Source organism: Mustela erminea, chromosome 4 (genome assembly GCF_009829155.1).
Source record: "Mustela erminea isolate mMusErm1 chromosome 4, mMusErm1.Pri, whole genome shotgun sequence".
Classification (NCBI taxonomy): domain Eukaryota; kingdom Metazoa; phylum Chordata; class Mammalia; order Carnivora; family Mustelidae; genus Mustela; species Mustela erminea.
The window spans coordinates 57107113-57124334 of record NC_045617.1 but is presented as its reverse complement, the minus strand read 5'-3'; the positions used below and the strand labels follow the sequence as shown (position 1 = coordinate 57124334).

The window sequence follows — 17222 nt, the reverse complement described above, 5'->3', positions numbered from 1 at the left end:
GGTGAGTATTGTCCATTCTGTAGATAAAACGAGGAGAAAGGAGGAGGGGGAGAAAAGGAAGGAAGGACTGTGGAAGGAAGAAAAGAAAGAATGAAGGAGAAAGAGACAAAAGGCAATATATTTGATCAAGAGGCATTATTTCCTTTCCTTTTCTATCATAAAGGAGTTGAGTAATTGTAACAGTCAGAAGTATCCCCTTAATCCCCAAACCAAATATGTAGTATTTTACAGCATAGATTTAAATATAGTAGATGTGATAGCTACATTGTACACTAAGTAAAATGCAGTTGGAAAGAAGAACAAGACCAAAAGGACATATTCCAAAGCCTCAATCATACTTCATCAATCATTTGAACATATTAACCATAAAAATTATTATAGCCATTGAACCCTTATTATGAACTAAGCATGTGGTTTTCAAACTCATATTGTCTCATTTAATTCTCTTACCAGTCCTAAGAAGTAACTAATATGGTATCTCCATTTTTGTATGTGAGGAAAATGTGCAGAAAGTTTCAGTAAGCAGCCCATAGCAAGGAAGGGACGGAGCTGGTGCTAAAAGTCATCCATTCAGCTTACAGTTAAAGATATATATAATAGGGTGCCTGGGTGGCTCAGTGGGTTAAGCCGCTGCCTCCGGCTCAGGTCATGATCTCAGGGTCCTGGGATGGAGGCCCGCATCGGGCTCTCTGCTCAGCAGGGAGCCTGCTTCCTCCTCTCTCTCTGCCTGCCTCTCTGCCTGCTTGTGATCTCTCTCTGTCAAATAAATAAATAAAATCTTTAAAAAAAAAAAAAAGATATATATAATATACATTATAAAAAATTTGATTTCTAGGAAAATCACTTACAGACTACCTTTAAATCCCAGCATATTTAAATGAGTTATTCTCCACTAGCTCTTAATGAAAAACTAACTTCCTATAATTATTTCCTATAACCAATTTCATCCTTAGGAATGACAAAACAGATAAATCTAAACTAATAGACAAGTCTATAAGGACATAAATATTTTAGTACTTAGAATGGATTTGATCTCAGACCCCAGAAAATGGTCATTGTTATGCCTTTATACACCTGTCTTCTTGACAATGGAAATACAGATTTGGAAAGTCAAGGTAAAAGGGTGCCGGGGTGGCTCAGTTGGTTAAGCATCTGCCTTTGGCTCAGGTCATGATCTCAGGTTCCTGGATTGAGCCCTGTGTCTGGCTCCTTGCTCAACAGAGAGTCCGCTTCTCCCTTTCCCTCCCTGACCCCAGTTCTGCTCTTGTGTGCTCTCTCTTTCGAATAAATAAATAAAATCTTAAAAAAAATAAAAAATAAAAGCCACTTTTTTTTTCCTGGTTGAGTCCTCCATCTGAGATTTTTTCTTACAGTTCAAAAAATTGTGGTATTTATTAGAAGTGATTATTTATGGAATCCGTTTGAAGTTAGATTCTTGATGCTATATGAAGACAAGTTGAATTTAGAGCAAGAATTGGCTCAGTAAAGAAACATAATTTTGATAATAATTTTTAAAAGATCAAACTAATTTGTTGTCATTGAATTTCATTTCTATAGTGCTATCTTTTATAAAACTACAATATTTATTGAAGAATGGGTGATAAATTTACATTTAGAGTTTCAGGATCCAATTCAAATGTAAATTCTTTCAATGCTCCCTCAGGGAAAGCTATTACTTAGAACTATGGTAATTTATGTTTTCTGAAGAAATCTTTCACTAGTCAGTGAGTTATCATAAATCTTCCTATATAACATTGTATATGTATACACACACTCACTAATGCAAACCATATTTCATCCAAATAGTTCAGGGACTGTTATAAGCATTAGTTTATTACTTGTCAGAACATACTAAGAGTTAAATGTGCCACATACACTATTTCCAATTCTGTGGTTTAAAAAAATAAAAGCAAACAATAAAACCTTCCTGAAAGAATTTAATTATAGCTTAGAAAATTTGCATATTGCAGCTTACTTTTTTCTGGGTTGGAAAATTGTAGGTTAGGCTACTTGAAATCCCTTCAAGGATCTGAAGCAATAGACAGATTTGACCTACACCCAGGCTTTGTCTAAAAATTCCACAATTTCTCAACTATTTAAAAAATCCATGCCCCTTTCTGATACATATAAAAATCTCCTATCTGCAGGAGATTCCAATAATTCCACCTCCCACCCCATCCCACCATACAGACAAGAACTGCATTTTTAGTACATCACCAACAGTCATGCATTTTTATGCAATTTATGCTATAGAAATATTGATTTTTTTAAATTGACCAGAGCCAAAGGCAGTCGTTCAACCAACTGAGTCACCCAGGTGTCCCAGAAATATTGATTTCTTTAAATGGTCCAAGTATAAAATTACAGTGAAGCATATTTCTTTTCAAAAGATATTGACCTGCCCCTTCCCTGCCACGCATGTGCACACACACACACACACACCGGCTGCTGTCCGCTTTGTAAAACCCACACCTCCTCTCCGCACTTCTGAAATGAATGCCTCTTCTCAACAGGTCATCTGAGCCTGGATTCTGTCAAGCAATGACCCCAACTGGCTCTTCCTAGCGAAAGTACAGGGCCAGGCCGGTTAGCTGGACCTTGAGTTCAGAGTCACCAGTTCAGAGCTTCCTTCAGATTGAAAAAGATCCTCCTAGGTCTGGGGTAATTTGAATGGCAGGTTAATTAACACCTCTCTCAAAAAGGGTAGAAGGGTCAATAACTCATCCGCTAGGAATAAAAGAGTAGTGGCTAGGAAGGATGATTTGACACTCCAACGGGAACTTTCGAGGAGTTTGAGAAAAGGGAAAGAGTTAGCTGAAAGCAGAGCAGGCTCCTTGATACTTAAGTGAAGAACTGAGACTAAGGTGGGGAAGGAGGGGGGCAGCCCCGCGCGGGGGAGGGGCAGGAGGCAAGCCTGACAAGTAGTTTTCAGGAATTTGAACACTCTGTAATTCACCCTTTGCTTCTTTTTCCTAATCATTGTACGTGTTTCTATCAAGCCTACAGGTATTTTAAACATGACGCTGTTTAGGATGCTTTCGTCTGGCGTGGGGAAAGGAGGACAAACAGAAGGTTGGTTTGGAAACATTGGTTTACTTCAACACCAGGGGGACAAAGGTGAGGATCCCAGAAGGAAAGCAAGGATTGGTGATGGCTGGAAAGGAGAAGCCTGAAGTGAAACCCCATTGATCTTCGATAGGAAAAAAAGGGTAAAAGCAGGAACTGTGTAAAGACCATGGGCTTCCCCGGCAAAACTCTAGTTCATACTAGGAGCTCAAGGATTCCCGGAAATGCAGAATCGTTGGGGAGAAGTTGTACTCATGTTTAATTAAAGGAAGTAACCACTTATTCAAAACTATATCCTCGTCCAAGCATGCACTATGGAGATTGTCAAAGTGTAATTTTTCAAAATGACTCTCACATATATTAATGAAGGAACCAGCAGAATGATAAAAGTGGTTCAAAAAGAATTCCAGACCTAATATGTATAGACTTGGAAAGACTGGTAGATTACTAGATTAGATACAAAACTGATTAATATCCTACTGGGCAATAAAACTAACCTTCGGATTTATCTATCCAGAAATCACTTGCATTTTAGACAGATAAACATCTACAATATTGAATAAATAGCTTTTGGAGGGAGGGCCCTAACCAATAGTAAACAGTAACATAAATCAGGCACAAATATTCTTGTAGAGGATGAAATAACTAGGAGGGTACTGAGGGTCCTGCTCCAACATGCAAGACAGGCAGTCACCCTTATATCTCAATTCTAGGTTTTGGATATTTTTTCTGTGCGGTGTGTAAAAATAACAATAATAACATCCAGATTATTGAGCTCTTATCTACAATGGGCTTGGCATTGTGCTGGGTGTCAAACACCTCTTATCTAATTCTGTCCACATTTCCATGATGTAACTATGATCTCCATTATCCAGAAAAAGCCACAAATTGTTTGACCATTAACTGATTTGCCTAAGGCCATACAACTAATAAATGACGAAGACAGGAATGCCTGACTCAATAGCCTCTCCAGACAAGGACTCGGCACATGGTTGTGCACAGAAACATTAGGCTGAAGGGCTGGGCGGGGGGGGGGGGGGGGGGGGGGGGGGGGGTGCTGAAATGCAATCCATGCTCTACTTGCAAAGCCTTTTGTTCTGGGAGCAGTTCTCCTCCCATAAACTGTCTGTTCCTGGGTAAGCCTAGTGCCACCGAGGCAAATCTACATATGGAGCCTTGGGGGGTGCCATCTCTCAGGTCTAACACATTTCACTATTTCCTTCTCCAAGCAGGGAATTATTCCAATTCTCACAAAGACATATATAAACTAAAGCCCTACTCTAAAGTGTTAAAAAAAAAAAAAATTAAGTTGTTTAGATCCAGTTGGCAAACCTCAGTAAAGTTATAGCTGTAAACAGATTATATGCAGCAGTCTGGACAAACACAGATGAATCTAACTAGATTTAGAACAGTACCCTAGACTTTATATACATTCACTATGACCATATCATCTGCCTTTGGGGTCTGCCTTGTGGGAGACTGCACTCTCTGCTAAGATTTTGTTATGCACGAACTTCACCAGAAACTCCACAGCCCTTTTGTAGTGCAGGGAACTCCAAGAGATGAATGAAACAGGAAAGCAAAATTCTAAAGCTTCCTTCCTTGGAAGGAGGCCAGAAACTGCTATTATGAGAGAAACAAGTTTTCTTAATCTGACTTAGCACATTTCCCTTCGATTTCAGGTAGAAATGTGACTAGAGTGAGGTGTTAATATCTCTGTACCTCTACACAAAAAAGAGCTTGTAGAATTTATAAAGTCAGGGTAGGGGGTAAGGGTAGGGAGGAGTTCTTCTAGATGGAGAAATTGTAAGAGTAACAGTTGCTCCCTCTGTGGGAAGTAACATAGTGGCTGCAACATCACTGGTCTGTGATCTTAGAAACCACTGGTACTTTCTGTAGCAGAGACCACAAAACTGCAGACCACAACCGACAGACATACATGGGCTTCTGTTTAATTCCTTGCCAAAATATAAATATTGGAAAATTTCACAGGAATATCCAAATTTTTGTCTTCTCTTGAAAAAACAGATTTAGCAAGAAGGGGCCACAGCTTCCAAGACATAATGGGCGGAGCTGAGAAGGGACTGTCTCCCCCTTTGGATGGGCTTGAACTCCCAACACTCCAGTTTCCACCATGCCCACATTGTCTCCCTGAAATTGGGGCCAAGTTGTTGTTTATCCGGATACTCCAAGAGTTTTTTTTGTTAGTTTTCATGACAGCATTAAAAAGGAAGTAATGACGATATGAAGATACTGGAACCTTTATTTAGGTTGATGAAAATGCAAAATAGTGCAGCCACTTTGGAAAACAATTTGACAGTTCCTCCAAAGGTAAAACATAGTGTTACCGTATGACCTAGCAATCCCACTCCTTCACACGATATGGAAAACAATGTCCATTCAGAACTCTGCAACTGAATGTACATGGCAACATTATTCCTAATAGCCAAAAATTGAAAACAACTCAAATTTCTATCACCTGATGACTAAATCAACAAAATGCGCTATATTTGGCCATAAAAAGAAATAAAGTACTGATGTATGTTATAACATGGCTTGATTTTGAAAATGTTATGCTGAGTCAAAAGGCCAGTTGCAAAAGAGCACATACTGTGTGATTCCAATTATATGAAATGTCCTGAATAGGCAAGTCTACAGATACGGAAAGGAGGTTTGTGATTGTCTCAGATCAGAATCTATAGGGAAGGGAATGAGGAGTGACTAATAAAGGTATAGGGTTTGGGAAAGGAAGTGTTAAAAAATATTCTAAAAGTGATTATAGTGATGGTTGCACAAATCTGTGAATATATTAAAAACCATTGAATTGTACACTTTAAATAGATGACTTCTATGAATAATATCTCAATAAAACTGTTCCAAAAACAGCAAGTCAACTATTAGAACAGCTGTGGGCCTCTTGAAGTCATGTGGGTTTTGAACCCCTGGTTTTTTGGTTTGTTTTTTTGTTTGTTTGTTTTAGATTTTATTTATTTCTTTGAAAGAAAGAGTGAGAGAGAGAAAGAGAAAGCCCATGAGCAGGGGCAGAGAGAGAGAGAGGGAAAATACGGATTTACCTCCTGAACAGGGAGCCCAACACAGGGCTCGATCCCAGGACCCTGGGATCATGACTTGAGCTGAAGGCAGATGCTTAGCTGACTGAGCCATCCAGGTATCCCGAACCCCTGTTTTTCAAAGGAAAATACACATAAACCTGATTCCTAAGAATCTGCAAGAGGAGGATTTTCTTCCTCAGCGTACACTGAGGTACTGATTTGCGATGGTACATAGAAGAATAACCTTTTTATTTTTTTCAGCTTCTTCCAAAAGTGATAACCATTTCACAAGAGACAATCTATATACAAATACTTTTGAAGATTTATTCATTTGAGAGAGAAAGAGAATGCAAGCATAGGGGGAAGGGGCAGAGAGAGAACGACAGTCTTAAGCAGACTCCAGCCCGGATACAGAGCCCGACATGGGGATGGTCTCACGACCCTGAGGTCACGACCTGAGTTGAAACCAAGAGTTGGTCTCTTCAACCAACTGTACCACCCAGGCACCCCAGTGTACAAATACTTTTGAAGTATACAGCATTGGGTAGGTGACTTGGAACACACCAACAAATATAAAACGTGATTCTTGTTCTCATAGAGTTCATCAGTATAGTTGCTGGAAAGAAATACACATGAAAACTGTTACAACACAAAAAATTATTGTTTTCAAATTTAACAATACTAAATTACTTGTCACCAAGCAGCTACAAACAACTGGCGGCAGGCGTCATAAAGGTCGCAGAAGGACTGAAGCACCAAGGACCTAGACAGGTTGGGTCTGGTATCCGGTCATGAAGGACTTGCAACCAGAGCTTGGAATGGACAGAAGACAAGAAAGAGGTGGGGGTGAAGGGCCACTGGTATTCCGGTACACTGGTAACCACAGCAACAAAAGCAGAGACACAAAAAATCTCAAAGCATGTTTAATGTAATGTCGGACTAACAAAGGATACAGATCCCAGAAATTGTTTTTTCTCAGATAAATATATGACATTTCTGCACTAATCAATTACAGGTTAGACTAGTTCTGCATTCTTACTTATATGTTTTACAATTTCTATTAAAAATAACAAAGAGGAGCACCTGGGTGGCTCAGTGGGTTAAGCCTCTGCCTTCGGCTCAGGTCATGATCTCAAGGACCTGGGATCGAGACCTGCATCAGGTTTTCTGCTCAGCAAGAAGCCTGCTTCCCCCTCTCTCTCTGCCTGCCTCTGCCTACTTGTGATCTCTCTCTCTCTGTCAAATAAATAAATAAAATCTTTTTTTAAAATAATAATTATAGAGAAACAAGCATATTATGGTAGTTCTATAATGAAGAAATGGGAAATAGAGAAAAGAAAATGTCTTGGGTGTTTACTGTCCAAAGAGAGAATATCAAACTTATTAAAATCAAGAGGTGAACGATTTCATACACTTTAGTTCAGTATGAAGATAAGTTCATTGTGCTATTTTATAATAGCAAAAATTAGCATACTGTAAATTGTTCTAACCTATTTGCTATTGTCTTTGGCAGTGAGTATGTGAGTACACCACCTGCAAGCTTACCAGGCAAACAGTATTAATCATGGCAAGGCTAATTTATATTTAATAATCTCATTTAGCTATCCAACTTCCTGAAGTATGATGTTAGATACATGAGATTGCATTTTTTAAGTAAATATCTTTGGATGCAGTAACATTCTTTTTAGAAAGTGTGATTTATTATCACTTTAAGGAAAAAATTGATTTTTCAGAATCTTTAATTTCCAATAAGTGTCCAGCTATGACATAGTCATTGCAAGGCCAGTAAATTCACCTGGAAAAAAAAAATTCTGTGGTTTAATTAAGTTTGTATGTCTCAGGTGGAGGAGCAATTGATTCCATGATCAATTTAGAAATTCTTCCAAAGAATAAATGAGAATATAATTTATTTCACCAGATTAATACCTTTAGTAGTCAATCAGTTTAATATAGTTGGTTTCCCACATTGCTCTGAGTTAGAAAATTCAAAGAACGAACAACTGTGCTTGGAACAGCAGAGTTCTAAGAACCAGAAGGAGCTCCATGTTCCTTTGTTTGATATATGAGGAAACTGGGATGCTTATAAAAACAGGTTTTAAGTTTCTCATTTATTTGTTTTTATCCATACATCTAATTTTCTAAAACATAAAGGATTATCAGAGACACACACTTCCTTTTGTTTCCATGTCCTTCCTCTCCTGTGGTCACCTCAAGTGTCAATGATACAGCCACCGGAACATACATGATCCATGATTGAGAAAAGTGATTTTCCTCAAGAAAATAAATATTAGTTATCTTTTGGTTTTCTGAACAATATGATTATAGAACTTTTTTAGAATATCTTCAATTAGTCTTTAATGTGATGGTTCCATCCATCACCAGCATTTTAAGCCTACTCCCTCCCTTGAGATTTTCCAGGAAGCTGTATTGTCCTGGGTTGTGTTCAAGAGCAATCTCAATGTTTTTTAGAGTAGAGAAATTTATTGCACTACCTTCAAATTAACCAGTCCAAAAAAGGAAGAGAGTCCTTGACACTTTGCAATAAAATAATGCATTGGTCTGTATATTCAGGAGTTGGAGGTATATCATTCTCATTATATGTTACTTTACCTTCCAGGTGAACAACACCCTCACTCCCAAGGACCTCAGAGTAAATGGGGATTGATCTTGCTGTTCCTGATCTCCCAGCTGGAAGACCACATGCAACACCCTCTTGACTTGACTCTCTCCTCCCCATTTCCAACCTATGAGATAGTCCCCATTGTTTTCCCTTTCTCCACACTCCCTTCAAGTGGGCCTTTTGGAAAAGGCTGAAGAATTAGGTGTTCAGTCAGGATTAGGTAATGCTTTGATAACAAATGTCCTCAAAATATCTGTGACTTAAAACCACCAGCATTTATGTCTTACTCATATCACGTGTCCTTATTGGGTTGACTGAATTATCTGCCCTACATCGTACTCACTGCATGTCTCCCCACAAAAATTAACAGAAAATGATGTATAAAAAAGAGGTTAAGATATTTATATATGTGCCTAAAATAAGTTAATTCACATATATATATTTATATATGTGCCTAAAATAAGTTAATTCTGGTATGTCCAGAATTCTGGCTCCCTTGAGTTTCCCTGAGGGGATTAAGCTGTAGTCATCCACAGTGGTAACTGCCTTGGAAAGAGTCCCTATATGATCTGCTTCTGTCCTTGTCTATTTCCCCACCTCTACTGCTCTTCTTCCTGACTAAACTATTTCATGGAACCATAACTGGCATTTGTTTAGGTCACAAATGATTGAGTATCAGTAGTTTCATAAGTTTCAAATTAATTCCTGAACCAGAATCCTTGATTGAGGATTTGCTTCTAAGGCACGCATACAAAGTTTCACTTATTTTTTTGAATTTCATAAAAATGAAACCATACTGCATGTTTTCTTTTGTAACTGAAGTCTTTTTCTCAACATTATGGCTTTGAAACACATACATCTTGTGGCATGTAAGTATAACTTAATTATTTTTGTTTATGTGCAGCATATTTCATTGCCTGAATATCCTATGCTTTATAAATTTTATTGTTAATAGGTGAATTTTTTTTTAAGATTTTATTTATTTGACAGACAGAGATCACAAGTAGGCAGAAAGGCAGGAAGGGAAGCAGGCTCCCTGCGGAGCAGAGAGCCCAACGCCGGGCTCGATCCCAGGACCCTGGGACCATGACCTGAGCTGAAGGCAGAGGCTTTAACCCACTGAGCCACCCAGGTGCCCTAATAGGTGAATTATTTTGGGTATGGACCTATTATAAACATAAAGCTATCAACAGCCTAGTATGTACTTCACGTTGTACATTTGCACTAATTTCTCTAGGACCTATCACTATATAAGTAGTTCTATAAAAGAATTGCTAAATCATACAGTATGTTCATATTCTATTTGTTCTTGAAAAAATATTAAAAATAAGGAACAATAACCTTTACTGGGTGTAATCTAGTATGTACATCTACTGTCTTGCTACTTTCTACATAGCATATCTTCAATGTAAAAGTTTTAATTCTATGCAGACCTGAGTTGGAAAGCAGGCTGAGGATTTCAATTCCTCTCGGAATAACTCCTCTGGATTTTCTCCTTGAAGAGTGTAATCTCCTTATGTTTACCCTTTTCTTCAAGCAATAAATAAATCCAACTCCTTTAGTTGTTTCTCTAGTTATTTCCATTGCTCTCTTCTGAACTGCCTCCAAATTTTTCAGATCCAGGGTGACCATATAACTTATTATCTTAAGCTGATAAATTTTGAGAATGAAAAGAGGTGTTAAAATAATTAACAATGTTAATTGATTTACAGTAGATGTAAACCAGATTCATGCCAGGCAAAACAGAATGTACTGTTACCTTACTCATATTATACTTTATTTAATGTACTCTCAAAGCAAATAAAGAATGTTTCTGGAGGATGGGCACATGTTAAGTATTAAGGAGGCATGGTTGGCTACATGACGCGTTTCCATTTATAGCCCCAGTCTCAGAGGATTTACTATGAATTTATTATGCACAAGTAACAACACATAATGGTATTTCTAAATAGGAAGTGTAGAAAACACTGGGCTTTTAGTGGCGATGAGGTAACATCAGCTAGGTTTCAGCTGTGTCCTTTAGGGAAATTGTGACTATCGTTTTGATCTTCAGTTTGGCAACAGACACAGATCTCAATGGCAATTCAGTACAAAAAGGAGATTTTTCTGAAGTATTAGCTGGTTGCTAAGTAACATGGAAAAATGGTTAAATTAGGAAAAGTTTACTAAATTCCCTTGTGTTTACTGGCTTCAGAAAACAGCTCTTGTTTAGATAGGACCTGTTTGACAACTTGTACTTGGAAAACTGAAAGTGTGACATTTTTCTACAAGCAGAAATATGCAAAACAAAACTATTTCAGGCATAAGAAATTTCACAGGGTTAGTATTTGTTTATACAGAACAGTCTATAATGCATCTCATTGTTTAGATAAGCAAAACATCAGAATAAAAATGCAAAATATTTAGGAAACAGTCTAATTGCTTCAAAATACTTGGATGTTCTCAAATAGTTTGGTCATAATAGAAGTGATCATTTAATGGGAGCTACATTGTTGCAGTCACTGAGCTTCGGACTTTGGTTATATTATCTAATAAAATTCTCTTAAGTAGAAATTAGGATTCCATTTTGCTGGTTAAGACACTGAAACTTAACTGGTTAATTAAATTTTTCTGTTACAAGCTAGCAAGTGGCGAGTTGGTATTAAATCCAAAGCTTTTTGACTCCAAAGGCCTTATACTTTTTATAAAATATTTGGAGGTTTTAATTTTATTGCTACCTCATAAAAAAATGCTACAGTTCAAGTGATGTTAAATTAATTGACACCGCAATTATAGTACAGAGATGTGAGGATATTATGTTATCAAAACAATTCAAAATGATGTGAGTAGAGATATGGGGGCCCACTTTAAAAAATAGAAGCTATACCTACATTGAAAATGTATTTCTAAACTAAAAAAAAAAGTAATATTAATATTTAAACACTAAAGAGGCTGACTTAATCTAAGAAGTATAAAAATACTATTTTTTAAATGTTGAATTTCACATTCTTGGGAATCAACTTAAGCAATGTCAATTTAGGGGGAAAGTAGGTATTAATCAGTACGATAATGTATATAATCAAGTAGGAGGACTTCAACCCCCAAATTCACAGAGGTAAGATATTTTCTGTTTGTCTCTCAAGTCTATCCAATTTTTGCTATGAAAAAAGTACACTTTGGTAGAGAAATTTTTAAACCACCTTATACTGAGTTTGGTATTATTCTGAAGCAGAAAACTTGAAATCTTTGGAGTAATGCTCCTGTGTAACCTAACCTTTTCAAAATATACTGAAAGTATCCTCAAAAAGTTGAAAATAGAGCTACCTTATGACCCAGCAATTGCACTACTGGGTATTTACCCTGGAGATACAAACATAGTGATCCAAAGGGGCAAGTGCATCTGAATGTTTATAGCAGCAGTGTCCACAATAGCCAAACTATGCAAAGAATCTAGATGTCCATCAACAGATGATGGATAAAGAAGATGTGGTATATATACAATGGAATACTATGCAGCCATCAAAAGAAACGAAATCTTGCCATTTGCGACAATGTGGATGGAACTAGAGGGTATTATGCTTAGTGAAATAAGTCAATCGGAGAGAGACAACTATCATATGATCTCCCTGATATGAGGAAGGGGAGATGCAATGTTGGGGGTTTGAGGGTACGAAAAGAATAAATGAAACAAGATGGGATTGGGAGGAAGACAAACCATAAGAAACTCTTAATCTCACAAAACAAACTGAGGGTTGCGGGGGTGGGGGTAGGGAGAGGGTGGTGGGGTTATGGACATTGGGGAGGGTATGTGCTATGGTGAGTGCTGTGAAGTGTGTAAACCTGGTGATTCACAGACCTGTACCCCTGAAGCTAATAATGCATTATATGTTAATTAATTTTTTTTTAATTAATAAAAAGATATACTGAAAGTAGAAGCTTTAAGAAACATTCTTTGTCATGGTTCTCATTGCCCATCATGCATAGGAATTCTTTTGTTTTCTATTTTACTCTTCCATCTAATTTCCATAAGTTAATCATTATTTTCCTCTAATCTTCTCACTCTCTGGCCTACCTTCTTTTATTATCTTAGTTTTTAACTTCTGGCAAATTCTTTTGAAATGTTTGAACCATGTTAGCTGCATTTCTTCCTTCACAGTACATTAAAAGTGATCCTTTATTAGAAAAAAAGTCATACTTTAAAGATCTATATGTATTATGAACTTTAGTCTTGCTGAGAATAAATACAAAGCTAATTACTGTGGTATGAGGGAAAAAGTTTTCAACTTTTGAATTACATATAAGTTCCCAAACAATACAAGCCACATCTTCAGTGGAAAATATTAAAAATGTCAAGATAACTTTTCTACTCACTATTTAGATGTGATTCTTTTATTGCTAGCTAAGTTAAAGATAACATAGGAAGAAAACTCTGGACAATAATTCTAACTTAGTGTCTCAAAATCAAGAATGATAGATTTCTATGAAACTTATACAACTTTGAAAAAAAGATGAAAGGTAGCATTTTTCTTGATTTTTGAAAATTGTAAAATAATAAAGTAAATTTAATTTTATAGTTCTATAAAGAATATATTTCAATGTCTGATCAGTGAAGATTTGATTCTGAATGACTTAAAGATTTGGTTAAACTATAATATCATAATGCTTGGGATTGGCAAGTCCTAAAAGGAATAGTGAGTCTTTTTCAATAAAATGAAAAACTGTATCTGTTTAGTATGTATGAATGTGCTGATTAATAATATCAGAAGAAAAATAAACCATTAGATGAGTAATGAGGTCAATAATAAATAAACACCTTTCAGTGTAGTTCGGCTGTGTGTGGTGTGTGTGTGTGTGTGAGAGAGAGAGAGAGAGAGAGGAACTAATGTGTCTGGGGATAGAGGAGAGATATCCCTGTAGTCATGGAGAAAAGCAGACACGAGAAGCCCCAAATCACAAGGATGTGGATAGGACCAGTGGCTACTAGGAGATCATCTCAGGAGAAAAAAATAGTGATAGGAAGATATTTAATGTCTGAAATAAACAGTTGACTTACCAACTTATAATTGTCTGGATTTGAAAACATTCACTAAGCACCAACTAGGCACATGGCCAACTTATCACAGCACCAACATCATCAGGAATCATCGTTGTTGCCAGTGAAGATTAGTGTAAACTTTGCTTCTATGTTTTAGGTGTTTGCAGCAGAAGTAAAAGCTTCTACTAGATCGTGGGTTAGGAAAAGAGTCAATGGGACACTCACCTGCTTTTGAAAATGATGTTTGTTTGAACGCAGGAAGGTTCACGCATTTGCATATTGTCCTCATGTACTTTCACACTAACCTGGCATTGTTGAGGACATGCAGCAGAAACCAACGTGCCTCCAAGCCTGAAATGTTTACTACCTTACCCTTTCCAGAAAAGCTTGTTCACTACTCCTCCACACCAGCGCTATTCTCTGCCTCAGCATTATCTACCTCTGGGGCCACATAATTATTTTGTGGGGCTTTTCTGTGCATTGTAGGAAGTTTAGCAGCATCTGTGGCTTCTACCCCCTAGATACCAGTAGCTTCTACCCCCTAGATACCAGTAGCACATCTGCAGTTGTGTCAACCAAAATGTCTCCAGATGTCACCAGATGTCCCCCAGGGTATCACACCACCCATGATTGAGAACGAAGACTCAAGACAAGTGTCATTTTTCTAAACTCCCTGCAAGTTTCTGACACAAATTGCTCTTTCATGTCGACTTACATAGCCACAGATAAAAAAGCCAATTTGAAGAAATTTTGATTGAAAGTATACAAATAAAGGAAAAGTACTAGATGCTATTGCTTCTCCCTTTTCTACCCAATAAAATATATGTGGATTCATACACTCTGCCTTCCCTCTCTCACAGTACATGTCAGTCCTCCTGGCTAAGGCTAACTCCAACTCCGCATGATCTCAGTTCCTCTCAGCTACTCAAGGGCATGACAATAGCCCTTCCCCCACCGTGCCACCAATTTCTCTTTCTTTCCTGGATCAGATACATCAGTAACACTTATATTACTATTTCTCTCATCTTGAAACAAACCAACTAAACCTCTCTTTCTCTATCTTCTTCTATTTACTGTTCACATTTCTTTGATATGACTTACAGTATGTCTTCTTGAGAAATATAAATCTTCAGATTCAAGAATGATGATGAATCCCAAATGGGACAAAAAATAATGCATAGCTGGATCTATCATAATGAAAACAAAGAACACCAGTGACCAAGAGTTTATCCTAAAAGCAGGCAGAGGGGGGGAAAAAAAAAAGGTAATATACAAAGGAAAGATAACTAGACTGACAGCTGTTTCCTCATAGCAAAAATGGAAGCCAGAGAATGGATGAATACTTTTTTTTTTTTTAAGATTTTATTTATTTATTTGACAGACAGAGATCACAAGTAGGCAGAGAGGCAGGGGGGTGAGGAAGCAGGTTCCCTGCTGAACAAGAGAGCCCGATGCCGGGCTCAATCCCGGGACCTGACCTGACCTGATCATGACCTGAGCCAAAGGCAGAGGATTAACCCACTGAGCCACCCAGGCGCCCTGGATGATACTTTTGAAGTACTTTGGGGAGTACTACTTACTCATGAATTCTCCTACAGAATCCTCAGCTTCTGTGTCATGTTGACTCAGCTGTATCATCTTTACTATAGGGGCAACGACAGTTACACAGTACCTGTACTGTCTACCTCACAGCAGATGAAAAGATGCTGAATCCCAGTATAAGACTCATTGTGTTCTTCATTGCTCTTGACTTCTTGATTACATAACCATCTTTTGCATTATTATACATATATTTCACATTAAATAAATGTGGCCATATAATTACTAATCTGTTCATTTTTAACATTTCGATGGTTTAGTATCAAAGCAAAAAGCCATTGGATAAATTAAAATGCCATAACTAGTAAAATACTCTAGGTCCAATGACATATTTGAACTATACATTGTACAAATCTATAAACTGTGAACAGATTTACTTTTTTAAAAGATTTATTTATTGAGTGAGTGAGTGAGCGAGAGAGAAAGCAGAGGAAGGGGCAGAGGGAGAGAATCTTTCAAGCAGACTCCCCACCGAGCACAGAGCCCCACAGAGGGCTCAATTCCAGGACCCATGAGATCATGATCTGAGCTGAAACCAAGAATCAGAAGCTTAACTGCCTAAACCACCCAGACGACCCTGAACAAACTTACCTTCTCTCTCTCTGTCTCTCTCTCTATATATATATATATTTTTTTTTATTTTTTGATTAACATATAATGTATTATTAGCCCCGGGGTACAGGTCTGTGAATCGCCAGGTTTACACTTCACAGTACTTACCATAGCACATACCTTCCCCAATGTCCATAACCCAACCACCCTCTCCCAACCCCTCACCCACCACCAGCAACCCTCAGTTTGTTTTGTGAGATTAAGAGTATCTATGGTTTGCCTCCTTTCTGATCCCATCTTGTTTCTGAATTTACCTTTTGATTAAACAAGTAAGTGGTAAAAAATTTGAGTATATTAGTATTAGACCAGTCATTATTTGTAATCAATATCTAAGGCAATTCTAGACAAGCAGATAGGTCAATGACATGCAACTGAATTGGTTGTATTAAATGAAATTAGGGGCATCTGGGTGGCTCAGTGGGATAAAGCCTCTGCCTTTGGCTTAGGTCATGATTCCAGGGTCCTGGGATCAAGCACCACATCGGGCTCTCTGCTCAGTGGGGAGCCTGCTTCCTCCTCTCTCTCTCTCTGCCTGCCTCTCTGCTGACTTGTAATCTCTGTCAAATAAATAAATAAATAAATATCTTATTAAAAAAAAGAATATGAAATTATTTAGTAACTGTCAATTGTCAGGAGCTAGTTATGGGATTTTAGGTATAAAATGTAATAACATTCATGCTTGAAAGATTTTTAAATTTTTTGATGCTCAATATCTATCTCCAGATAAATAAAAATATTTTAAAGCTGTTTATTTTATATAAGTAGCAAAACGGATTTTTTCTGTCTTTTTTTCTTAACAAATTTCTTCATGTAATGGGACTCATACACACACACACACACACACACACACACACACAGGCGCACACACGCGCACACTGTTGCTTCCCACTAATTCCTTCAGTCTCTAGTCCATCCCAAACTAGAACAATCAAAGAGGGAATCTAAGGCTTTGGCAAAGAGAAAAAATTCAGAGAGCCATTCAGGTTATACTATAAAAAATCAGCAGTCTATTGGTAAGAAAAAATTTTCTCTCATCAAGGTTTCTCTTTGAGAACTAAAGGAACAAAAGCACTCCCACCTAGGGAACAACTAACGGGAACAAAGGGTCTGAACATCTCTGCTGCTAACAACTGATCAACCCTCTTATTAAGGCATGCTTTTCGTAAGACGGATGAGGAAGGCTTTGTACGTGTTGAACTCTGATATTTGCAGGCCATCCAGGAGACATTAACTGGAAGACAACTGGGTCAATCACTTG

General features: G+C 37.5%; 1 protein-coding gene across 1 annotated transcript in view; it reads right to left on the bottom strand.

Annotated features, from left to right (window-relative positions):
* Positions 1-17222, bottom strand: part of EPM2A (EPM2A glucan phosphatase, laforin) — a 162292-nt gene that overhangs the window by 109651 nt on the left and 35419 nt on the right. The window lies entirely within an intron of this gene.